Below are 20,183 nucleotides of genomic sequence, written 5' to 3' on the forward strand. Positions count from 1 at the left end.
TTAACTATGGAAGGATGTTGGATTTTGTCATATGCTTTTTTCTGAGCCAATAGAGATGATCATGTGAGTTTTTTCTTCATTCTAAAATGGGGGCAGGGTATTACACTGATTGATTTGCTTATGTTGAACCACCCTTGCATTTCTAAAATAAAACTATATTTATAAAGGTATTGGTCTTTAGTTTTCTTTTATTGTGGAGGAGTCTTTATCTGGCTTTGTTATTAAGGTGATTCTGGCCTCATAGAATGAGTTATAAATTGTTTCCTCCTCTCTGATTTTTTGGAAGGGCTTTAGATAGATTGATGTTAATTCCCCTTTAAAACTTTAATAGAATTTGCCACTGAAGCCATCTGGTCTTGGATTTTCCTCTGTTGCGAGATTTTGATTGCTAATTTAATCTCTTTACTTGAAATAGACCTGGTGAGATTTTCTATTTCTTCTTGAGCTATTTTAGGTAATTTGTGCTCCCAGGAATTTGTTCATTTCATCTAGATTATCTAATTTGCTGGTCTGCAATCATCTGTAGCATTCTCTTGTAATCATTTTTACTTCCAATAGTAATCTCCCCACTTTTATTTCTGTTTTCTTATTTGTGTCTTCTCTCATTTTTAGTCATTTTAGCTAAAGATTTTTAAATTTTGTTGATATTTTCAAAAAACCAAACTTTGATTTCATTAAATCTATTGTTTTTCTATTTCATTAATTTCTAACTTTGTCTCTCCTTTTGCTAGCTTTGGGTTTAGTTTACTATTCTTTTTTCTAGTTCCTTAAATATAAAGTGAGGCTATTAATTTGAGAACTTTCTTATTTTTTAATGTAGGCATTTAATCTATAAATTTCCCTTTGAGTACTGCCTTCACTGTATTCCATAATTTTAGTATGCTGTGTTTTCATTTTCATTTATTTCAAAGTTAGATTTCAAATTTCACTGTGATTTCTTCTTTAGCCTATTGGTTGTTTAAGAATGTATCATTTAATTTCTACATATTAGTGAATTTATTTCTGTTATTGATTTTTAGCTTCATTCCATTTTGGTCAGAAAAGATACTTTGTATGATTTCAATCTTTTTAAACATACTGAGACATTTTGTTGTATAATATATGGTTTATACTGGAGAATATTCCTTGTGTACTTGAGAATAATGTGTATTCTGCTCTTTTGAGTCAAGTATTCTATATGTCTGTTAGGTCTAGTCAGTTTATAGAGTTGTTCAAGTTCTATATTTCCTTACTGATCTACTCTTTAGATTTTCTATCCATTACTGAAAGTGGAGTATGGAAGTTTCAACTATTATTTTAGAGTTGTCTGTTCTTCTCTTTAATGTTGTCAATGTTTGCTTCATATATTTGGGGCCTTTTGTTTGTTACTCATATGTTATAACTGTTGTATATTCTTGATGAACTGACCCTTTCATCAATATATAATGCCCTCCTTTCTCCTTTATCATTTATCAGAGCTCTTAGCATATTAATGATAGTTGTTTTAAATTTCCAGTCTGATAACTCCAACATCCCTACCACATTTGAGTCTAGTTCTGAAAGCTGCTCTGTCTCTTCAAACTGTGTTTTTTTACCTTTTAATATGCTTTGCAATTTTTTTCTTGATAGCCAGACATAATGTATGAGGTAAAATGAACACAGGAAATAGGCATTTAGTAATGTTAGTTATGTGATTGTAAGGTGTGGGGGAGGAGAAGTATTCTATAGCCCTACGACTAGGTCTCAGTCTTTTAGAGAGCCTATGCCATTGTACTGTGGACTTCACAAGCACTTCTCAGTTTTTAACTTCTGTAGGTAGAGTAGAATGGCTAGAAAAGGCTGGAGTTTGATATTTCCCTTCCCCCACATGGAAGGCTAGAGTGAGCTGGACTTGGGTATTTCCCTTCCTCCAGTCAGTTAAGCTTGGATAAATCCCAACTAATTTAGTTTCTGATAAATTTTCTCTTGAGGGCCGTCCTGGTTAATGATAGAATATTCTGCACATTTCAAAATGGCTCATTTCCCCTTGTCCTGCTGGAAGCACAAGAGGCTTTTTTATAATATTTTTTGTGAGAATGTTGTTGAGCTCCTGGAGTTAAAACTCACAAAAGTTTAAGAGTCCCCCTATGACTGGGTAGCCTTGGAATTTTTACCTCTCAGACTTGTCCACTCTGTGCCTCTTACAATTCATCAATTATAGTTCAGGTTTTACTACCCAGTACTGGTTCTTGCAGAGGTTTCTGCTCAGGGGTTTCTGCTCCAGTAAGATGTGAAAATCTCTATTCACTTGTCTGTCTCTCCAAATTTGGAGACATTGGTTTGCCCTGTGAACTCACTTCTTTGATGGATCTTACAAGAATTGTTGATTTTTCAATTTATTCAGCTTTTTACTTTCTTACTGAGATAGAGGGACAACTTCCAAGCATGTTACATGCTGGACCAGAAACCAGAAGTCCTCTTTTGTTTCTAGTAACAGTTTTTGACTTAAAGTCTATTTTGACTGATGTTAATATAATCAATCCAGCTCTCTTTTGGTTGCTATTTGCATGGAATATAATATTCCATCCTTTCACTTTCAACCTACTTCTGTTCTTGGATCCAAAGTGAGTCTCTACAAAGACAGCATATAGTTGGATCACGTCTTTAAATTCATTCGCCAAACTTTGCCTTTTGTTTGAAGAGTTTAATTCTTTTACTTTTTTTTTTTTTTTTTTTTATTTATTTATTTATGGCTGTGTTGGGTCTTCGTTTCTGTGCGAGGGCTTTCTCTAGTTGTGGCAAGTAGGGGCCATTCTTCATCGCAGTGCACGGGCCTCTCACTATTGCGGCCTCTCTTGTTGCAGAGCACAGGCTCCAGACGCGCAGGCTCAGTAATTGTGGCTCACGGGCCTAGTCTCTCCGCGGCATGTGGGATCTCTCCAGACCAGGGTTCAAACCCGTGTGCCCTGCATTGGCAGGCAGATTCTCAACCACTGCACCACCAGGGAAGCCCCCAATTCTTTTACTTTTAAATTATTTTTCTTCAAGGAATGATTTACTTCTGCCCTTTTTCTGTGTTATATAATTTTTGTTCCTTATTTCTGTATTCTTTAATGTATTCTTTGGTGTTTAATTCTTTTTCGTGTTCCATTTTGATTCTCTTATTCCCGTAATGTATATTTTTTAGATATGTTCTTAGTCATGATCATAAGGATTACAATTAACATCTTAAATTATAAAAATCTAGTTTGAATTCATATCACCTAAATGTCAATAACATGCAAAACTCTGTTCTTACCATCACCCATCCCTTTATGTTGCTTATTTTCACAAATTATATCTTTATACATTGTATGTTAATTAACATAGATATATAATTATCATTTTATGTACTAGTCTTTTATCATATAGGAAATAAAAGAGAAGTTAGAAGTCAAAAATACAATAACACTGCTTTTTACATTTACCTATATAGTTATTTTTATGGGAGTACTTTTTTCTCCATGGCTTCCAATTACTGTCTAGTGACATTTTGTCTCAGCTTGAAAGACTCCCTTCAGCATTTTTCATAGGGTAGGTCTATTAGGGACAAACTTCCTAAGCATTTGTTTATCTGGAAATGTCTTAATTTATCCTTCATTTTTGAAGCCAGCAGAGTTTTGCCAGGTATGGACTCCTTGGTGGACAGTTTTTTCATCTAGCACTTTAAAAATGCTATTTCTCTCCCTTCTGGCCCCCATGGTTTCTAATAACACTACCTCTGTTAATTTTATTGAGGACCACTTTTACATAATTAGTCGGCTCTCTTTTGCTACTTTCAAGATTCACTCTTTGTCTTTAGCTTTTAACAATTTGATTATAACATGTTTGTGTGTAGATGTCTTTAAGTTTGTCCTTCTTGGAATTCATTGAATATCTTAAATTTGTATGTTCATCACTTTTTGGTCAATTTTGGGTAGTTTTGTGGCCATTATTTCTTAAAATATCCTTTCTGCCCTTTTTCTCTCTCCACTCTTGGGATAACTGTAATGCATATTTTGGTATGCTTATGGTGTCCCACAAATCTCATTTTTCTTTATTCTTTTCTCTTTCTGCTCCTCAGATTAGATAACTTCAATTGAATATAGGTTCTATACTCAAGTTCACTGGTTCTTTCTTTAGCCTGCTCAAATCTATTAAAATGTAGTGAGTTTTTCATTTCAGGTATTATTCTTTGAAGCTCCAGTATTTCTGTTTGGGTTCCTTTATAAATTTTAACTCTTTATTGATATTCTCTGTTTGTTCTTACATTGTTCTCCTGGCTTCTTTTAACTCTTTGAGCATATATATTAATGATAGTTGATTTAAAGCCTTTGTCTAGTAAATGTCTGGGCTCTGTCAGGGCCAATTTCTGTTAACTTCTTCAATGAATGGGCTATAATTTCTTGTTTATTTATGTGCTTTGTATTTTGTTATTGCTGTTGAAAGATGGACATTTGCATAGTGTAATATGTATATAATTCTAGAAATCAGGTTCTTTACTCTCCTCAGGGTGTTTTTGTTGCTTGATATGGGTTGTAGCTCTTTCTTGTTTAATTGTTTTTTCTAAACTACAGTTGATTCTTGAAAAACGTGGGGGTTAATTTGTATATAACTTATAGAGGACCCTCTGCATCCATGATTCCTCCACATCCATGGATTCAACTAACCAGAGACCATGTAGTACTGTAGTATTTACTATTGAAAAATATTCACAGTGGATCCATAGCAATTAAAACCCTCATTGTTCAAGGGTCACCAGTATTTTTGTAGTCTCTATTCTTTGTCACATGAGGTCTCTGCAGTCTCTTTTCCTTTAGCGATGCTCAGTGTTTTGGAAGAGAGAGAGAAATAACCTCCCAATTCCTCACACTGCGCTGGAGTACTGCTTCAAATTAGCCAGGCAGTTTACAACTCTGCCTTAGCTTTCCCTTCTTGCTTGCACTGAGGCTAGGGATCAGGATCACTAGAGGTGAAAGCATAGGGTCTTGTCAGATTTTTCTAAGCATGTTTCCTGCCTTGGGCATGCATGTGACTTTCTAAATTCCCCAGTATACTTGAGTCTTTTTGAATGCCTTAATTTCCCAAAGACTCTATCCCTAGCTTTTCCTCCCAGGATTCAGACACATCATGTTTGCCTCAAATGAACCACCCCACCCATCCTACCCCCAGTGTTTTGGCTTAGGTGCTTGCCTTACAAAGTTTTGGAAGAATGCCTTCTGCTTTTCTCCCAGGAATAATGTTCATAATTTGAGAAACAAAGGCATACACTTGTCTCAGCCCTGCAGCCAGTCCCCTTCAGGCAGTCCTTCAGGCAGTCAGAACAAACACAATTTTTTGTATAAATAAGGTCTCTCTGCTCCCCCTGCTCCCTCAGGAATGAACAAGACCACTGCTGAGCCAGGGTGGGGTTGGGGTTCAGGCAAGTAAAAATGCCACAGTTTCTCTATCACTTACAAGTTACCTTTTTCTTCAGTATTCACTTTGTTACTTTAAATCTTTCTTTGACTGGTTTCCTGAGTTCTGATAAAGTTGACTGTCACAGTTTTTGCTTGATTTTTCAATGTTTCTGTGAAGGGACCGCCCCTTGGAGTTACCTACTCCACTATTTTAGCTGATGGTCATTCTTAACACATCAGTTTTTGCACTTTATATTAATCTATTTTTACTTTATTTCTGAGTTCTAGGAGATTTGCTCAAGCTAGTAAATATGTCTATATCTATATCTAGATACATCTATATGTATATATATCTCTATATTTATAGATATATAGATTTTGCCTTTTTTATTTCATTTTCTGTCTGTGTTTACCCCCTCCATTGTTTTTGTTTGTTTGTTTGTTTTTTAAACACGAGGGGAAAGCGCGAATGCAGTCCTCCACTACCACAAATTATGCAGTCGAGTTTCCCACATTTGGGGAAATTGCAGGGGTCAGCACATCCAGAGTGCAATGGTTAAGACTCGCTCTGGGAAAACCACCTTCATGATCACGGTATCTCCCCCAACAGGTAAGTATATCCATTGAGTTTTTAATTCAATCATCTATTTCATATTTAGTCAACCTTTTCTGCTCTCAGATTTCTTGCTTTGCTGGGTATAATGACTCATAGAATCCACATGAGACCACCAAATTAAATATTTTCTAAAGACTTCTCTTATGTTTTTGCCATATTAAAGACTGGTCCCTGATTCTGAACAAGGTAAAATTTTCTCACTCCAAATTCATTCTCAGCATAATGTTGCAGGAAGGGGGACCCCTTTCAGGGCCTGAGAGTGGGCTCTTGTCTAACACTCAGAAATGAATTGCCCAAGGAGACACACATGCTGACAAAGCAAGACACTTTATTGGGAAGGGCTCCCCCCACCAGCAGAGAGCAGTAGGGTAAGGGAACCCAGGAGAACTGCTCTGCCATGTGGCTTGCAGTCTCTGGTTTTATGGTAATAGGGTTAGTTTCCTGGTTGTCTCTGGCCAATCATATTGCTTGGCCCATAGTCTGACTCAGGGTCCTTCCTGGTGGCATGTGCATCTCTCAGCCAAGATGGATTCTAGCACAAAGGATTCTGGGTGGTTTGTCATCTTCTCCCTCTTTTGGCCCCTCTCAAATTCATGGCAGCAGTACCATGTTCCTTATCAGGACCTCCTGCTCTGAGACAACTGAGGCAAGTGGTTATCATTGTGCCTGGCCAAGGTGGGTGGTTTCAGTCAATGGTTCCCTAACAATAGTTAATAAAAATTTTTCCAAGAAAGCAATGTTGCATTTTTCTGTCCGTTTTTGTTTTTTATTTTTATTCAGTTTTAAAAGTCAGTTTCTTTTCCTAGGTCTCCAAGGCTATCTTATTAGAAAAGTGAAAGATTTTCATGAGTCTATCATCAAAAGCTATTTATAATGATAGTCTGTATATCCTTAGCTATTTTAATGCTATACATTATGTCTCTTGATTTTCCTGATTTTAGTTCAGGAATTTATTTTTCTCTAAGGTACTAGATATAGCTATTACAATCATTAGGATTCCATTATATTATTTTAATCAAGTAATTAAAGAGAGAGAGAGAGAATCCCTATCTATCTCTGTCTATATCTACACCAGCAAAATTTTCTGAACTTTGAAGCATGAGGAATTACTGAAAGGTAGAGAGAGGCAGCATTTCTAGAAGTACTGCAGCTGCTTGGGTGAACATGGGAAGGGGTAAAAAGAACTCCTGAATACCCAAAGGGGAGAAGATAGAGCCTACAGAAATATGGATTTGTAGGAAATCAACTGGACCCAAAGGTTATTTGTTCCACTTCATTTCCTCCAAATAGAAAACATGCAAATCCCTCTTTTTAAAAAAATAGTTAATTTTAATGAAATAATAATTTAAAAAGGAATTCTACACAAATACAAGATTTTACATGTCTTTTTGTAAGTTGTTCAAATGTTTCATAATGTTTGGAGACAGGAAATTCATCCTGAGATCTAAGTATTACTCTCTCATGCTGCTAAAACACACACACACACACACACATTTAAAAAAAATATCATCCAGCACTTTACTTTTTCTGCATGCTCTGAATCAGTGGCAGGTTTGAATGTCCCTATCAGTAAATTAAGGGAATTAATGTAAAATCCTGGGGCTCACATGACAATGTTGTAATTGTCCTTGATGACTTTTCGATTTGTGTCAGAAAGGCTCAAGATCAACTAAAATTCCAATTAAAACAAAGTGTAATAAAGTTCTGTAAAAGGCTGATTTCAGTAAATGCCAGCAATAAATACATATTTCTTTTAAGAATGAGGCTTCTCTACTTCATGAAGAGAACTTTTATTTTCCTAATTACTGAATAAACAAGGCAATTTTAGGCGTGACATAGTTTTAACTCATTCCAAACCTGAATTCTGAGATACCTTGGGGATTTTTCATCTTGCTCGGCTATTATAACAAACAAGTCTCTTTAAGAAAGTTCTAATTTTATTTCCCAGATGCTTGATTTAAATATTGTTTAGAGTAGTGGTTCCCAAATTTTGCTGCACATTAGTATCACCTGGGGAAATTTTATAAATCCTGATGCCCTGATTGCACCTCATACTAATTAAATCAGAGTATCTATAGGTAGAAGCAAGGTATCAGAAGTTTTTAAACATCACCAAGTGAATATAATGTGCAGCAAAGTATGATAAACACTAGTTTAGAATTTCATATGTTAGTGTAGATAAAAATTACTTTAAATATTATCATTAGATTCCTGGTTCCCTCTCCCCAATAGTCTGATTCAGTGGGTCCGATGTGGGGCACTCCAGGTGATTTGGATGTGAGTGAGCCACGCACACAATGAAGAAATACTCTTATAGAACAAAGAGCTACTCAAAAAGTGGTCATTGGAACCACAGCATCAGGATTAACTGTGAGCTTGTTAGAAATCGTTGCTTTTGTTGTGGTCATCCATGTACAATGCTTGGTGTCAGTCTATTTATCTCTTGTAAAAATAAAATACAGTGTGTGTGTGTGTGTGTAAAAAAAAAAAATTCTAATGACAAAAATTTCTTTTAATAAAATAGCAAATTAACCTTTAAAAAATAAAAAAAATAAAAAATAAAAAAGTTAAGTATTGTTCAGCTTTAAAAAAAGAAAAAAACAAAAGTGGTCCTTGGAACCACAGCATCAGGATTAACTGTGAGCTTGTTAGAAATGCAAATACTTAGGCCCTACTGACACCTACTAAATGAGAATCACTGAACCTGAGGAATAGGAATCCATGTTTTTTTTCTTCAAGCTTTCCAATTGATTCTTATGCACATTTAATCTGAGAACCACTGGTGTAGAGCATATAAAACATAAGTATGTTCATTTTTCTCAGGTACTTTTCCTAATCTGAATTACCTGTCTTACCAAAGAATGGATAATTGGAAAAAAAATAACTTATTAACATGTGTTGTAACTCAGATAAGCTTTGGCTCTGAGGGATGTTGATAATCCAGATGAAGCCAATGAGAAAAGCAGAACTTAATCTGGGGGATAGAACTGGCTTCAAAGGGATGTGGCAAAATTAGACTTCTTGTCTAAGCCAACATATGTTCTAGGCAATAAAAATCTTCCATCAACAGTGATCACAGAAGTCTGTTATGAGGCAGGGTTAGTGACATCTTTGGAGCAAGTCCCAGTCATGAATGACACAACAGATTTATAAGTCAAGCTCTTGTCTTGCTATCAAGCTCTATCTATTCACAGCTTTACTTCTTTCCCCAAAGAAAAGACTTTATTAAGTTAAGACTAAAACCCACATTAGGAAAGCAAAGAGGGGTTATAACAAGGTCCTGCCTTTATGGGAATGCAGATGTTGAAGATTAATCCAGATACTCCCAAAACTGACTAACTAAATAATTATTTATGACAAGATTAATTTAAAATTCCACTTGCAGCATTTGGACTAAATCTCTGGATTTGGTTTCAACACCTGTTTTAGAAAAGTATTAGAAGAAACAATCTCTAAGTTTTACTCCTGCTATGAATAATTCTGGTTATGTTTCCCCAAATTCTATTTTAACAGGAGAAGAGATCCTAGGAAAAATAATTCATAGGAAAATAATGTAGATATAAAGGGAATTTTAAATAGAAAATGATGGTTTTAAGTATCTATGCTAATTCCTTGTTGCTTTTCATTTGAGGAGAAGATGAGGGTGAGGGTTTCATTTAGTTTTCAGATGGGTAATATTTTCACAGGGTCAACATTTCAAAATGTATTAAAGGGTGTAATAAAGGGTCTGACTCCATCTTTTTGATGTATGACTGCTGCTTTTAAGCCTGGCCCTCTTCTTCCTCTTTATTCTACATCTGAATAGGCTGATGAGAAAGTTTGTACTGTCTCCTCCTTTGGTGACTGTGGGAAATTCAAACCTGATAAAATCCCAGCCCATGCACATGTGCTAGCCACCATAAAAGCCCAATCCATTCTTTCTGCCTTGCTCAAGTCAGTTTTTGCCTTCCTGCTCTCCCCAGGAATTCCTTGCATGAGTAATAAATCTTCTTATAACCCCTTGGTGTGTGGTGTCATCAGTCTTGGCATACAAACCAAATTTTGGGTGGGACCTATCTTCTTTTCACTGAATGTCCAAAACAGTGGTTCTGTCAGCAGGATGTCTAGACAATAACGACCAGCAGCAGAGGTCTCTTCTCTTGCTTTAGTTTGCTGTCTGGCTCTGCTGCCTGCATTTGAGCCATTATTTTGAGTAGCTGCTTACTTTGGCCTGTGTTGCTGATTGCTGTTAAGTTTGTGTTTTGAGCTGTGCTGCATTGTGCTGCATTTGCTTAGTTCTATGGAGCCTCTGTCATACACCACTATGAGATTGAAGCCCTCCTTACAGTGGCCCTGGGTTGTGTGTCACAGCTAAACCTATTGTGTGATTTGATTCCAGCATAAGCTGTGAGAGGTGTTAGGCTCAGGAGAATGACTTTTACCCTGTGACCCTCGGTTTTGTGTCTCAACCCAGCATGGTCTTCTGTTCAGTAGAGGGTTCAGGGAAAGACTCATACCCTATACAATATGTGGACTCACTTGCATGGAGGAAAATCCTGTTTCTATCTTGAGTTCCCTCAGGGCTCACCTTTGGGATGGCTGTAATGTGATGGTTTGATGGCTGCAACATCCCTTGTTTACTGATATGGCATGCAACAATTTTTTTTTTTTCATTGATAGAAGGAAGGACAGAAACCTAGATGCAAAGAGAAAAAGCTGAAACAAATGTCCATAATTTAACCCAACTGGAAATCCAAAATTTACCAAAATAATTTATTCAACAAAAAGATAAAAGGGTACAAATTTCCTGTTATGCCTCCACATCACAGATTTTGAATTAACTTCAACATCTCCTAAAATGCATCAGTTGGCAAGTGTTCATGGCCTTAATCAACACTGGAGCTCAAACTAGAGTTACATCTGGCTATCCCAGTAAATTTAAATAGGGTATCTTAGGGGAGTTACCAAATATTAAAGAGAGAACAAATATTTATCTTTCACCTTAACCATCAGAACTATCATCTTGCTTAAATTTCCTGTGATCATAGAACATGTGGATGAAGAATGTCACCTGCCATATCAGCAAACAAAGGATGTTGCAGCCATCAAGCCAGCAGCCACTGCAGCCTCCCCCAATCGGTGCACCCTGAGGGGATTCAGGATGGGAAAGAACAGGATACTGGCCCTAGATAGTTAAGGTTAATATCAGAGGAATGATTTCAGTGAGCCCAGACTCTTGAATCTTCCCTTACATAGAAAAGTGCTAAATTCATTAACTTGAGATGTCTGGTTTTCTTTAATTAACTGTACTGTTTTGATGTTCCAACTACTTGTTATTTGTTGCAAAAACCCCTATGTATCCTGGTTCCTCTCTTACCTCTTCAGAGCAGTCCCTTAGAGCTATCTGAGAGGCTGTCTCCTGGGCTTAAGTCCATTTTGTCTGCCAAATAAAACATAATTCTCAACTTTTACGTTGTGCATTTTTTTTCAATCAACACACATATGCCCTAAAATATCCCAAAGTAAGAATGGATGCTCTGAGCTAATGAATAATAAAATAAAATAGTTTTGATTTAAAGTTAAATTAAGTCTTTGGAAATTACACATTGGCTTGACAAAATGGGAACCCATGGACCAGCCCCCCATTCCTCAAGTAAAATACTTAATATGTCCCAATATAAATTAAAACAGACTTTCAGGGATTAAAACTCATTATACAAGAACTATTTAGTGAAGGAATGATTATCCTCACTGCTTTTCCATTTAATGGTCAATTTGGCCTGTTCTTAACCTTGAAAAGAATGAATGGTGGATTTTACAGTAACCTTAATTCTGTGGTATCACCGACATTATTAAAATTACTGACTACATCCAAACAGCAACTGATGAATATTTTGCTATCATAGACTTGGCTAAAATGTTCTGTTCATGCATATTTCAATATCCTCTCAGCCACCGCTTGCCTAATTTTCAGTGTGATATATAACACCTTTACCTGAATTCCCATGAGGTACCTCAACAGCCTTGCCAGCACACACAATCTTTCCAGGCAAGATCTTAACCACATCCCACTTTCTCTGGGAGCACAGGTATGGCCTCACATTGATGACATCCTCCTCTGAGGAAATCCATTTTGAGGCCGGAAAAAGATGGGTTCCAGACTGGACATTTACAGCTAGCTTCCTGTTTACATTTCCTGAGGCAGGAGGCAAGTGGACTCCAGGCTAAATATTTACAACCGACCTCCTGTTTGCACTTCAAGATGGAAATAACAACAGGAACAGGTTAAATAGCTGGACTTTGCCTCCTGTGTACACTTTAAGATAACAGTCATGGCAGGGACAGAGAGGGGCTAAACCCTATCTGAGTAAAGGATGAAGAGGTCACATATTTCCCATCCTTGGGGCAAGGGAGACATTGCACATGTGAAGGAAGGCTCCTTGTGGGTCAAAAAGAAGGGGGTGCCACCCCATAATAGGTGATGTCAAGGCCCCCCATAGGCCTCTGGGCTGGAATCCATCTTGGGAAAAAAGTTGCACATGCATGTTGGGGAGGGTCTTAGGACAGGTAAGGTGTGGAAAAGGAAACCAGATAATTGGCCAAAGGTAAACAAAGACCTGGAAGAACTGCCCTATATAAATGATTTAACCACCTCTTTACTGTACTCCCCTTCATTAGGGAGGACGTACACACCGTTTCTTTCTGGGTGTGTGTTTCTGCTTAGCATCTGTCTTAAATAAACAAATTGTTTCTTAGTGTGCTCTCCCACTTGTTGTGCTGTATCTCTAATAATAAACTTTGTACCTGTTTTTACAGTTTTTGCCTCCTTGAAATATTATTGCTTTCAAATGGAGGCAAGAGCCAGGGATAATTTGCTTCTGGCCTCTAGCCCTTGCTGGTCTAGTGGCTAGGAGTCCTGGTTTTCATCCAGGCTACCCAGGTTCAATTCCTGGGCAGGGAACTAAGATCTCACTTCAAGCCATTGCTCACTGTTATCCTTCTGAGATCAATTTGACACATTCATTTGGAACATACAAATACTCACAAAAGAGCATATGTACCGAAAAGTAAATAAACTACTATGCCACACAGAGTGCAAGGGTTTAACTCTGGAAAATTACCTGGTAAACCAAGGACCACTCAGTCCCTGATACTTATGTTAAGGAACAGCTGTTGACTCTTTCAGCATACGAGATGTTCAAACAAGCTCAATATCTTTTAAACATTTTTAGTTTCTAAGTAAAATTTACAACTTTAAAAATAGATTTTACAAATCTATTGATGATGTTATCTGCAAATTGTCCCAACTTGAATGGGGCCCCCTCCAAAAGAAGGTTCTAGAATCTGTCCAAATTTTATTGCAACAGGCACTCTTGTTAGTACCCCCATAAGCTCCTTTATGGAGGCTTAGCAACTTTGTCTAGATGACCCACGATGGCCATACATTACCTTTTTTGTCCCCATGCTACATACCATTAGCTGGCCACATACTGGCTCTCCTGGAAATAGAGGCACTCATAGTCCATGAACCTGTGACCCTTCTTGATGCCTGATAGCCGAACACAATTTTATGAATAGTCTTTCATTTCAGAACTGATTTGTGATGCCTCATTTATTGAATACTAAATTTCCATGTATATCTGGATCTGTGTTTAGACTTTATTTTTTCTATTGATATTTATATATCTATTCATGAGTAATACCACACAGTATTAATTATTGAAGCTTTATAGCATACATAGTACTTAATACATAATAGAGTTAGTCCTCATTCTATTTCTGACTCCTGATCAATACTAGAGCTTGCTAATTTTTCAGCCCCAAATCTCTTCCCAAACTTACTGCATATTAGAATCTTCTGGGAATCTTTTAAAAACCTCAGTGTCCATGTCTTATCCCATACAAATTATATCAGAATATCTTGTGGTCAAAGGCATGCATTAGTATTTTTTTAAGTACCCAGTTGATTTTAATATGTACTAAGTTGTGAACCACTGCCTTAGGTAGACTCAAAGAGCATAGAGGCTCACCAAGTCAATCATGATGCAAATAGTATATCCTTTGGTGCAGGTGCTCTGAGATCAAGCCCCTTGGTATGGTGAGCAAGGTTCTCTGTGACACCTACTTATACAAACTTACTTGCTTTTGTCAATTTCCTGTTACGGCTTAGAGTTCCACCACCATACACACTTGACAGATGCCCACATGTGTCATCTTATTGGTATGCCTATTAGGTAAACAACTATTGCTAAGGACATGTTGCCACCATATCTTCAGATACTGTTCTTAATCTGCTTTATTTCATTTCCTCCAACTGTCTGTTGTTGGATGTTTCTACCAACATAGCCATTCATATGTAGGTCTCTCTAATCTTGAGTTCCCAGTGTTCCTGTCTAGCATAATTCAGAGAGGCCAAGCCCTTAATCCCAATGTAATTGAGACCAGCTCCCTTACTCCTTGCAAGATTATATTGGAGTACTCACTAATTTGATTTAAGTTGGGCAATGCTACCGTGTCATATAACATAGAAGAAAAATTCAAACAAAAAATGCATATCTGAGAAACAGAAGTAATACTTTAAGAATCTCAAAAGAATTATCAGAACAACTTCTTTGGAGGCTTGTTTATTTCCTAAGATCCTTAACAAGAATTAAAACATTTGTATTTCACAATAAAGTTTCCTAGTTTTATTTTTTAATTGCATCTTATCTCATTCAAGACTTGGCATAGCTGCCAAGTTTACTAATTTTTGATTGGTGTTCTAATTATTAGTGCACTTTGCTGAACCTCTCCAGAATGAAGCCAACTCCCCACATTTGGTCAGGATTCTTGTAAGGTAAGTATGCCAGGTGGACATAAGTGTAAACAACTCAAAATATTTTTTTAAATTAAAGCCAAGCAATCTCAACAGCTGTTTATTTTTTATTTGTTTGGTTTTAATTAGAACAAGGAAATAAAATTCCATTTGTTCAAATTAGTCTTAATTGCACTTCCTCACATTTATTTTCCCTGATTTTATTTTCCTGAAGTTAAGTACTCTGTGATAATACACAGTGGTATTGTTTGCTTTTATCTGTTGCCTACAGTTTAATTTCATACATGACTTTCACATTAAGGGATCTGAATTTTATTTTATGGGCATTTATTTATTTACCTATTTTGCTGCTCTTTTTCACTGACTGAAAATCTTCCCACATTTATTGTTTAAGGTAAAATATCGCAATGCACTGTTTAATAAGATGGAGCTCCTATTATTATTATCACTCTTCCCTTACCCCATCTATAAGTGAACAGTAGTCAGCATCACCGGGTGCAGGTGAGACATCTCTGGCAGAGGATCACAGATATCCCATTCTCTTGATCACCTATAGATAAATTCTCTTGATGTGGGAAGTAGCTTGATGTATCCATAGTGCTGTAGTTTCAAGAGAGGGTTGCAAGTGCCCACTGACCATACTGCCCTCATTCCCAGTCTACACTACATGATGCTTGTTGATACATAACAGAGACTATTACACCACATTCACGAAGGCAAATCTCATGTCCCTCTACTGCAATAGTCAATTTAAACACAGCTCTTCAAGGAATTCCCTGAAAATAATGATTATATCATCTCTGTTTATTAACATACTTAATTTATCCTTGGTTCTGTGTAATCACATCTTGCATTCAATGCAGTTACTTCAATATAATGAGGGCCTAAAGACACCAGGATAATTGGGAAGATCACAGGTTTTACAGTGAGGCAGAAATGGCTCCCATCTGAGTCATAGCACTTAAGAGCTGTGTGGCTTTGGACATATCACTTAAACCTTCTGAGGTGTAATATCATCACCCATAAAATAGGAATATAGGACAATCCTAGCTGGTTATTAGGAAGATTATATACAAGAGTGTTTTTTAAAAATTTCTTCTCAGCAGGATAATTTCTAAAAATGAAATTATCTATAGAATTTGTACACAGAAACCCAACATGGAAAATAGATTTTAAAAACTGAGCATCTTATCAAAAATTTGGTGTTGTTGAATAATTTCTTAAAATCTTTAAGAAAGAAAACATAAAGTATAGAAAAGTTGTAAATGAATCAGACTCTACTTTATTCATTCAGGACACTTCTTTTGAATGCCATACCTTGTGCTTGACACTGTAATGTGTGCTGGGGATACAGTGGTGAGCAGGACAGAGCAAATCTATTACCTCAGGTATTTTAAACTCTAGTTGGGAAGAATGACAGGTGACAGACAAACAAATGTATTTATCATATCTACCTGAGAGTGATAGATACTTTGATGAAAATAAAAGTGAGGTGATGTGATAGAGAATAAAGAGATTTTCATTTATTTGTGTTATTTGTCCTTTGATTTTCATACTTTTTTAAAATATTGAAGTATAGTTGACTTATAATGTCACATTAGTTTCAGGTGTACAGCACAGTGATTCAGTTATACAAATATATATATATATATGTTCTTTTTCAGATTTTTTTCCCTTATAGGTTATTACAAAATATTGAGTATAGTTCCCTGTGCTATACAGTAGGTCCTTGTTGGTTACTTATTTTATATATAGTAGTGTTTATATGTTAATCCCAGCTTCCTAATTTATCCCTTCCCCCTGTTCAATTTTATCTTTTTTTTAAGATTCCACATATAAGTGATATCAAATGATATTTGTCTTCCTCCATCTGGCTTACTTCACTTAGTATGATAATCTTTATATCCATCCATATTGCTGCAAATGATATTATTTCATTCTTTTTGATGGCTGAGTAATCTTCCATTATATATGTATATATATATATGTATATATATATGTATATATATATGTATATGTGTGTATATATATATATATATATATATATATATATATATATACACACATATACATATATATATATAATCTTCTTTGTCCATCTGCCAATGGGCATTTAGGTTGCTTCCAGCAATATCTTTTTAGATCTGTCTCCTAGAGTAATGGAAATAAAACAAAAATAAACATATGGGACTTAATTAAACTCAAAAGTTTATGCACAGCAAAGGAAACTATAAACAAAATGAAAAGACAACCCACAGAATTGGAGAAAATATTTGCAGATGATGCAATGGTGGGAATGTAAATTGGTACAGCCACTATGGAAAACAGTATGGATGTTCCTTAAAAAACTAAAAACAGAGTTACCATAAGATCCTACAATCTCACTCCTGGGCGTATATCTGTAGAAAACTATAATTCGAAAAGATACATGCACCCCAGTGTTCATAGCAGCACTATTTATTATAGGCAAGACATGGAAGAGATTCATTTCTGAAAGGATGGAAAGATAAGACTTCAGGAGGTGAAAAATTTGAGCAGGAACCTCCTTAAAGTGAGGGAGGTATGTTAGTATGTGGAAAAGAACAGTATATCAATATTTGGAGAAAGGATGTTCAAAGCAAAGGAACAACAACACACATGTGCTGAGGCAAAGTTATTGTTTTCCATTTGAGGAAAATCAAGAAAACCAACGTGACAGCAGAGGAGGAAGCTAGTGGAGAGTGACAGGAAATACAATCAGACTTAACCAGAGGCTGTACTAGGTAAGATCTTTATAAGCCATGGTACGGGGTTAGGATTTTATGCTGAAAGAGATGAAATCCCATTGAGATGTTTTAAGAATAGAAGTGGCATGATCAGACTCATGCTTTTGGAAGATCAATTGGCCTGTTTGAAAAGAGTCTGTACAACACAGTGTAGAAAAGCAGGATTATCACTAATCCACTAAGCCATGTAGGAGATGATATTGACTTTGACTAGTGAGCTAGCACTGGAGACATGTGCAATGACATGATTTGAGATATATTAAGAAGGAAGAACAACTGATTTGCAGATGGATAGGATATAAACTCAAGGGTATCAACAGAGTTTAGAACCAGAACAAAAGAGAACCAAGCAATGGTGGGGAAAAAGTCACCACTCTTCCTTTCCAGGAGGATTGCAAAGAAAGCTTGAAGAAAAAGAATATTTGAAAAGTCTTTTCATGTTGCCATGTGATAGCTATAGGGATGTGGGTCACTGGAGAAAAGTTAAATATTAGGGAATGAATCTCCCTATGAAACTGTGATTTTGTGTGCCTTTGGGAGGAGGTGTGGAGATAAGAACAGAACTAATAAGTCCATTTACCATCATTTGTTTTGCTTCACTTCACTAGCAATGTCTCCAGAATGTTTGTTTTTTAGAGTCAGTGGTCTTGGATGTGATTGACAAAGGGATTCTTGAACATGGTTTTGAATGTCAATACACAGTTTTTGATACATATTTTATCGTTTAAAAAAATAGTATAGGTTTATAAAAAGTGTATAGCACTACTGAAATAATTAAAGGCATGGTCCCCTCAGAACCTCCCAAATTTTATCTCCTTACTTCATATCACCCACAACATTGCTACCAGAGTTCTTTGCCCAAAACACATAAATCCTGTGTGAAACCACTTGTAGGAAAATCAATCACAGATCAATGGGTACAACCACCATGGAAAACACTTAAGAAAACACCTCTTTAATGGATTCTTCACATACCCTGTGATCCAGTATTATATTTATTCGAGAGAAACACTTACTTAATCAGGAGACATGTACACAAATGTCTTTAGAGCTACTGATCACCATAGAAGAAACCTGAAGTCACTGAAATGCCTATTATTGTGAGAGTAAATGAAAAACTGTGACATATCAAACAACATAACATTTCTGCACTCAAAACAAATGAACTACAGAGGCATGCAGTGATATGGACTTTAGTAGCACAATATTAAAGAAAAAAAGTAAATCCCCAAATAAATCATAAATGTGATACCTACTTTCTAAAGTTAAAAACAAAGTAAACTTTTGAAATTAAAATGTAATTTAAGTAAAATCACATTAAAAAGAAAGCAAGGGAATGATGAACGCAGGATTTAGGATCTGTGCCCCATGGGTGTGGGAAATCAGGAGATAGGTTAGTAGAAGAAATATAATTCAATGCAGGTTATTGTTAAGGGCCTAACTTTTGTTTGGGATGGTTGGTCCATGAATAGTTATAACATTTTTAAAATATCTAATTATATATCTTAAAAACTTAAAAAAGGGAGGAGGTCACTTATGGACCAACAGATAGAATATTTCATGGATCAAAGATTATGTTTTATCCAAGTCAGTGCCAGGTCCTTTTTAGAAAACACAGATGACTCCTATTCTCCACAGGAAGAGAATCCAAACATTTTTATTTATACAGGCCTATTTATGCAATATTATTGCAAGCACACCCAAAATTCATACAAATAATGATTTTAAAATTATATACATATTTATAAATATGTTGATTTACAAATTTTAAATAATTTATATACTAGAATGATCTCATTTATAGTTATAAGTTTACCTCACTTTACATAATGTGTAATTTATACCTCAAAACATTTATTACCTCATAATTGACACTTTTAAAAAATTAAAATAAAATAAACATATTATCAATTTACTTTTTTTCTTTCTTTTTTTGTAATTAGAGGCTTAGAGGTCTGATACCAATCATTGTTTGATAAACAGAGATGGCAGTGTGAAAACAATCAAATAATGAACATAAAATCCATCATCAATGCACAACCATATTGTTACTCACTTTACTGTTCTCTCCTAGCAGTCTCCAAGTAAACTTTGAGCTTGTGAATAAGAGAGATTGTTGACAAGTAATAGGAAACAATTAGGAAAGTGTTTTTTTCCTTGTCTTATTTCTTCATTAGTGAATTGGAAGCACTGTAAGTTGCATAACCCATATCGATTCCTCAAGATTCCTTACTAATATAATCCTGATTTTATTTATTACAGCAATATAATCAGGTCCAATATCCCTTACAGGTAGGCATAACATTAGATGTTCAATGAGATGACCTGGAGCTTCCTGTGAAATCTTTCTCTTTTCTAATAAATAGGTTCAGGCATATCTCACATCTACCTTCCTTTTTATATTTACTTTGAACATGATGTCTGAGGTTGTGATAATGACACAACAAGCATGATAGTGACATCAACAAAATAAGCATGGGAAAAGTAACATGCTTGGTTGCATGACATCCCTGAATGTCTCAATCCAATACCTGTAGATGTCTATCTCTTATTATTTTGAAAAATTGAGCAAATAACACAAACAAACAAAAAATCTGTTTGCTTAAGCTATAATTTTTCTGTTAGCAGGTTAA

At 35.8% G+C, this 20,183-nt stretch overlaps 1 non-coding gene across 1 annotated transcript; it reads right to left on the reverse strand.

The window, feature by feature from the left end:
* Window positions 1–5,829: 5,829 nt before the first annotated feature.
* On the reverse strand, window positions 5,830–5,993 carry LOC118906534. Its single transcript, XR_005022516.1, has one exon. It is a non-coding gene; the product is annotated as a U1 spliceosomal RNA (small nuclear RNA).
* Window positions 5,994–20,183: the final 14,190 nt, after the last annotated feature.

The sequence above is a fragment of the Balaenoptera musculus genome, chromosome 13 (genome assembly GCF_009873245.2).
Source record: "Balaenoptera musculus isolate JJ_BM4_2016_0621 chromosome 13, mBalMus1.pri.v3, whole genome shotgun sequence".
NCBI lineage: Eukaryota > Metazoa > Chordata > Mammalia > Artiodactyla > Balaenopteridae > Balaenoptera > Balaenoptera musculus.